General features: G+C 51.5%; 1 long non-coding RNA gene across 1 annotated transcript; it reads left to right on the top strand.

The window, feature by feature from the left end:
• Nucleotides 1-308: 308 nt before the first annotated feature.
• On the top strand, nucleotides 309-5,140 carry LOC112584654. The gene is made up of 2 exons (XR_003109002.3): nucleotides 309-1,112; nucleotides 4,772-5,140. It is a non-coding gene; the product is annotated as an uncharacterized LOC112584654 (long non-coding RNA).
• The last annotated feature ends 603 nt before the right edge of the window (nucleotides 5,141-5,743 follow it).

Raw genomic sequence — 5,743 nt, 5'->3', positions numbered from 1 at the left:
GATTTTGAAAAAGGTTTCTTAATATGTAAATGGAGAAAGGAGGCCCATTAAGTAAATAGTGTTGGGACACTTTGGCATCCAACTGGAAAACAAAGCTGGATACCTATGTCAGGAAACACCACCAAAAGCAATTAGACACATTAAGAACTTATATTTGAAAGGGAAAACTTACAACTCTAAGGACAATTTTTCACGAGGGAATATCTTTTTTTCTTAACAGAAGTATAGTTGACTTACTAAGTTGTGTTAGTCACACAAGCATAGCAAAGTGACTCAGTGATTCAGTGATACAGTATATGAGGTGATTCCTCAAAGAAAATTCATTCCCTTTGGGAGGCCCCTGGGCAACAACCACTACTCAGAACAACTGACAGTCCTGAAACCCAGAGCAGCACATCGTGGTGCTCAGGGGGTGTTTGCTGACTGAATAAATGACTGTAATCAGACACTGAAAGCAAGCCTTGAGGCTGGGAGGAGATCCCCAATCCTGTCTTCAAACAGGAGGTCTCTCCTTTTTGGTATGGGTGAGTGAAATAGGGTTTGGAAAGGGAAACGATGTGTTACAAATTATCTGGTAAACCAAGGACATGTGGGAAGAGGATGTGAGCAGGCACATCCCAGGAAACTGAGCACAGAGGATGCAGCAGCTGCACCCTAACTCCTGCTTGTGGACATCACACTGTCTCTAACTCTGGAAGCAGGGTGAACAGGGCACAGGTTTCCTGGAGAGGATGGTCATATGACCTCAACCTGGCCTATTAGCATGTTTCACTCCTCCCTGGCCATTGTGATTGGCTCTGAGCTGGGCAAATGACCAATCAGGACTCAGGGCAGACCTCCTGCTGGAATCCTGGGGAAGAGGAGCTTTATTTCTGTTTGGAGCAGGGCAAAGGTCAGCCTGTGGCAGTTGGTGGGGCTATGAGGTCAGCCTGTGGCAGTTGGTGGGGACGTGAGTTCAGCCTGTGGTAGTTGGAGGGGATGGGAGGTAGCCTGCAGCAGTTGGTGGCCATCTTGCTCCCATAAAGGCGGAGACCCCTGCAGGAGGACGGCAGCAGCATGCAGAGCTGAGAAGTTGGGGAGAGAGAATTTCCGCTCAGGTCCTTGAGATCCAGGTACAGTCCTGCCAGAAACTGTCTGCCTGTGGACCTCTTAGTTATTTAAGTCATTTTCTCCTGCTTGTTGACTTGCTTATTTACGCCACTATGGGTTTTCTATAACTGCTTTCAAAAAAACTGTGACTGTTCCTTTCAGCTGGCTAAGTGGAGTCCCGAGAACTGCAACAGTGTGGGTTTTGTCTAGTTTCAGGGGAGAAATTCCAGATAACATTGCAAGACTTGAGTTTAATCTGGAGATCTGAATGAACTCAAGCAGTATTTGTTGGGGCCAGCTATTAACTCTAGGATTCCCCTAATTAGTTCTCACAGGGTTAGTCCTGTTAAGGTAGCAACACCTGTCCCCAGTTAGAGGACAAGATGGAGGTTCAGAGAAGGGAGGTAGCCAGACTACAGCAAGGAGGTGTGCAGCCAACAGAACCCCTGCTCCTTGAACTCTGGAAGCCACATGGTTGGGGCTTGTCCATGTGAAGGCGCTAAGGCACCCAGCCCCACACTGGCTGCTGTGGGGGGCCTAAGGATTGGAAACTGCCATGTGGCTGCTTTGTGACTCACAAAAGCAACTCATGCTGAAGGTAGCGGGAACTTACTTCACCACCACCACCCACTCCTGACTCCCAGCTCTGTACCCCTTACTCTTGCTTTGCATGACAATTACAGAATCATGTTCATGTGACCACATAGGCAGTCTCTGGTTCACTGGCTCTCATCTGGAGCTGTTACAGGGGAGGCCAAGAGCTTTTGCCACTCCCCCCACCAGGGGACTTCTTCTTTGGGGCCTTCGGGGCTGTATTCCCCTCTTGCACTCCAGAGGACTTTTCCAGAATATACAGGGAACTTCACTCAGTTTAACAGGATGCATCCATCACTGTCCTTTTCATGCCTCCCTTGAAACTCGGCTCTGGTCCTCCTTTCTCCACTATGTAGCCTCTTGTGGTGCCACAGGAGAGACCAAACTGACAATGAATTGACAGCACAGGAAGGTCATTGAGAGGTGAGATCTGACAGCTGGGAGGCTCAGCTTACAAGGGACCTCTCTCTTCATGCTATAGAGGCTGTAGAAGCCCCCAGGGTCTGGAAGCAGTGCTTGGGCCAAACTGAATCCACAGGCCTTTTGACAGCTCAGGTTTCCAGCCGCAGGTTGGGGTGAGGTCTCTGAGGTTCTGACGGCCCACTATGTGTAGGCTCAGGGTGCACAAAGAAGAGAGGGCAGAGCCCCCCGGAAGGCGCTCACAGACCACATATAGACAAGTCAGCTGGGCCGCAAGTCATAGATCCTGAGCTGCTTTCGTGGGTGAAGGGTGTGGGGCAGAGGCAGAGACCCAAGTCTGCTCGGGGAACTGCTTAAGGACAGAGAAATTTGAACCAAGATTTGAAGGCTGTATCAGTTAGTTACACCTTTGGCTGAGGTGAGTGGGGACAGTGTGGGGGAGAAATGGAGAGACCAGATCATGCAGGAACTGTAGCCCCTGTGGGGGTGTTTGCACTGTGTGCAAGGAGGCACAGCTGGTGAGGATCAGGGGTTTGGGCCCCGACGCTGTGCAGAAGTTAAGCCGGTGAGCCCTGAGGAGGGTCTCCCTGTAGATGCACAGGCAGGGAAGGCTGCTCTGCGGAGGTGATATTTCAGCTGAGCCTTGTGTGGACCACTTCTACCTTCTGTCAACTTGATGCTTTGCTTTTGCAAGACGCCCCCTGTTCTGAGGCACTTCAACCTGGCCCACCATCCCCGCCTGTCAGTCCCCCTCCCCACACAGAGGAGTCCTTCCAGGGCCCACTGATTTGCATCCTATGGCTTGTAGGATCTTAGTTACCAGACCAGAGATCGAACCCAGGCCCCTGGCAGAGAAAATGCCCAATCCTAACCCCTGCACACAAAGGGATTCTCCCAAGGCCCACTATTCAAATACAATCCAGCCTCCTCTTTAACTGGACTCATACTCCAAGCCACTGTCTACCTGCCCTGCTCCCCAGCATCAGGTTCCAGGACACTCAGGGTCCCCTCACCCCAGAGCCCATGAAGTTGCTCAGCCCGGCCAGTCCTCAGCCTGCTCAACCTGCCTGCCATTCCCTTCTCAGCAACATGATGAAGGTTCCCTGCATCCACAGGTCTGGCTCGTCCACCTCCTGCTCTCCCCATGCTCCCTGCATGGTGAAGCCCCTCTTCCAGGACTGTGAGGAGAAACTTTCATTTCAATGGTGGTTGTTTCCTGATTGGTTAGCCTTACTGACCCTCAAAAGTTTCCTCTAAATATTCTATTTTAAACCAGCCTACAAGACACTTTGCAGACAGAGTAAACAAATGAAGAACAAGTGAACTACACACTGTTTTACAAAATCATCAAGTGGTAATACCTTAATATGTATTGGAATTCCTTTTCCCATAAAACCACAGGCTCCATCACGGGGGAGGGCATATAAAAATCAAGTAGTCAGGACCAGACTTCTGTGAGGTCCTAACTACCCAACTCCCCACACTGAGGGCTCGGGCCCAGGCTTGACCGAGTCCCAGTCTCTGACTTAAAACTGAGTGGAATTTGCTGGTTTTTCCAATTAAGCCTTTACAGTTGTCAGCTTAGCAGGAAAGTTCTCGGTTCCAACTCATCTGTCCGGCAATAATCAATCTGCACCACACGTGAGATAGACTTTTCCCCGAGTTATTTGGTTAGAATCCGCAGATGGTGACAGGGAAAATGTCACTGTTTCAAAACAAGCTGCATCTCTGGGAGAGAGTGGGGGTGGTGCCCCTGGAATGTATCTCTCCTGAATCTTTTAGTCATTAGATTTCCAGAGAAGCCCCCAGAGGGGAGAGTGGGCTGGAGCTGAGCTGGGCTATCCCCCACGGTCCTGAAGGGGGAAACATCAGACAGCTGTGATCCTGGGAGCAGCCTGACCCTGGGAGCCACAGGAAAGGTCCCCTCCAAGCCTGCTGTCCAGCTTAGGATAAGGCTCAGCATCTGTAACTCGGGGCTCATGGCTGAGGGGCAAAGGGAAGCTGGCCCCCCTCACACTGGGTCTGGAGGCGGACAGTTCAGGGCTAGTCCGGAGCCTCCTGTCCCTGATGCCCTTCAATCCAGAGGAGTTGCTTTGTCCATGGGGCAGAATGAGCTCCAACCTCAGAGCTGACGTTTCCAGGTCAGAACAAAGGGAGAAGCAGAAAGGGCCTGCTTCTCTCTCCCAGGACACATTCTAGAATTTGTGCAAATCACTCCCATCCCCTCTGGAGGGAGAGGTTGGTCACACAAGCAGCCTCGATGAAGAGGAGGCGGGAAATCTGTAGTCCTGGGTGGCCAGTGACCAGATAAAGGAGGGTTTCCGGTGACCTGGGAGTAGACAAGGTACTGGGAGCCCTTGGATGCCTCAGCCCACCGCCTCTAATGCTGTCTCCATCACCCGACCCATCTCTACCCTGAGCTCACATTTTATGAGATTGTCCATTAGGTAAATTGCATTAAGGAATTAATAATTCAGGAAAGAGTTGAAGATCATGGGAAAGTGGGTGCTTCTCATTTGTCCATTAGGTAAATTGCATTAAGGAATTAATAATTCAGGAAACAGTTGAAGATCATGGGAAAGTGGGTGCTTCTCATGAGATTTGCTGCAAATTGCTGGTGGGGCTCCATCACCGACACTGAGGCTTTCTCCCCACCCTCTTCCTGCAGAGCCCACTGGGCACCGGCAGCCCGAGACATCTCGTCCAGTGGAAGGTGACTGTGTCCCGCCCTGCTCATGGGTGCCCTGCTCTTTAATACAAAACCCACACCCTCCCTGTGGGACCGTGATGGACAAATAAAGTGATGAGCAGCCGTGGCTCAGCCAGCCCCAGCCCACACCTCACAGAAGAGGAGACAGTCTGTGAGCACAACGTTCCGTCATCAGAGTCAACTACTTTCCAGCCCTGAGGTGGGGATGTTTCAGTTTGGAGACACAGAGCACAGAGCACCGGTGTGGATGGTCCTGGAAGCAAGGGGGCCAGCCCAGCCTCCTCTCCCCAGCCTGGCTCCTGACCTCTGCCCTGTGTGTGCCTGACACTCCAGCTTCCTCCTGCCGGATGGCCTGCTCTCCAGTCCCTGTGGTCACACCCACACATCAGGACAACTCCCCCACCATGTGGAAGGGGAGATCCTGACTTCTGCATGAGAGTCAGGAAACTCAGCTGCACCGGTACCTGACCACACCACCCACAGGCTCTCATGGGACTTTACCCTATTTATGCTTCCCTGGTGGCTCAGACAGTAAAGCGTCTGCCTGCAATGTGGGAGCCCTGGGTTTGATCCCTGGGTTGGGAAGATCCACTGGAGAAGGAAATGGCAATGTGCTCCAGCACTCTTGCCTGGAAAATCCCATGGACAGAGGAGCCTGACAGGCTACAGTCCATGGGGTCACAAAGAGTTGGACACGACTGAGCAACTTCACTTTCGCTTTCACTTTATCCTATTTATGGGCATCTCAGTCATGATTAACACAGGCCCCAGGGACCAAAGTTCCCCTCAGCCCTTCTGAAGATGTTGGGTAACGTCAGTGCAGGGAGGTCATACACGCTTTCTGCATCTCGGCCCTGCAGCGCAGCAACTGTTGCTGTTGGGAGTCATTGTCCTAATTCTCTCAGTTGTCTTTGCGTTTAGTTCTGATTT

The sequence above is a fragment of the Bubalus bubalis genome, chromosome 4, assembly GCF_019923935.1.
Source record: "Bubalus bubalis isolate 160015118507 breed Murrah chromosome 4, NDDB_SH_1, whole genome shotgun sequence".
NCBI lineage: Eukaryota > Metazoa > Chordata > Mammalia > Artiodactyla > Bovidae > Bubalus > Bubalus bubalis.
Note: the sequence above shows the minus strand (reverse complement) of the source record. Positions and strands in the feature narration are given on the sequence as shown.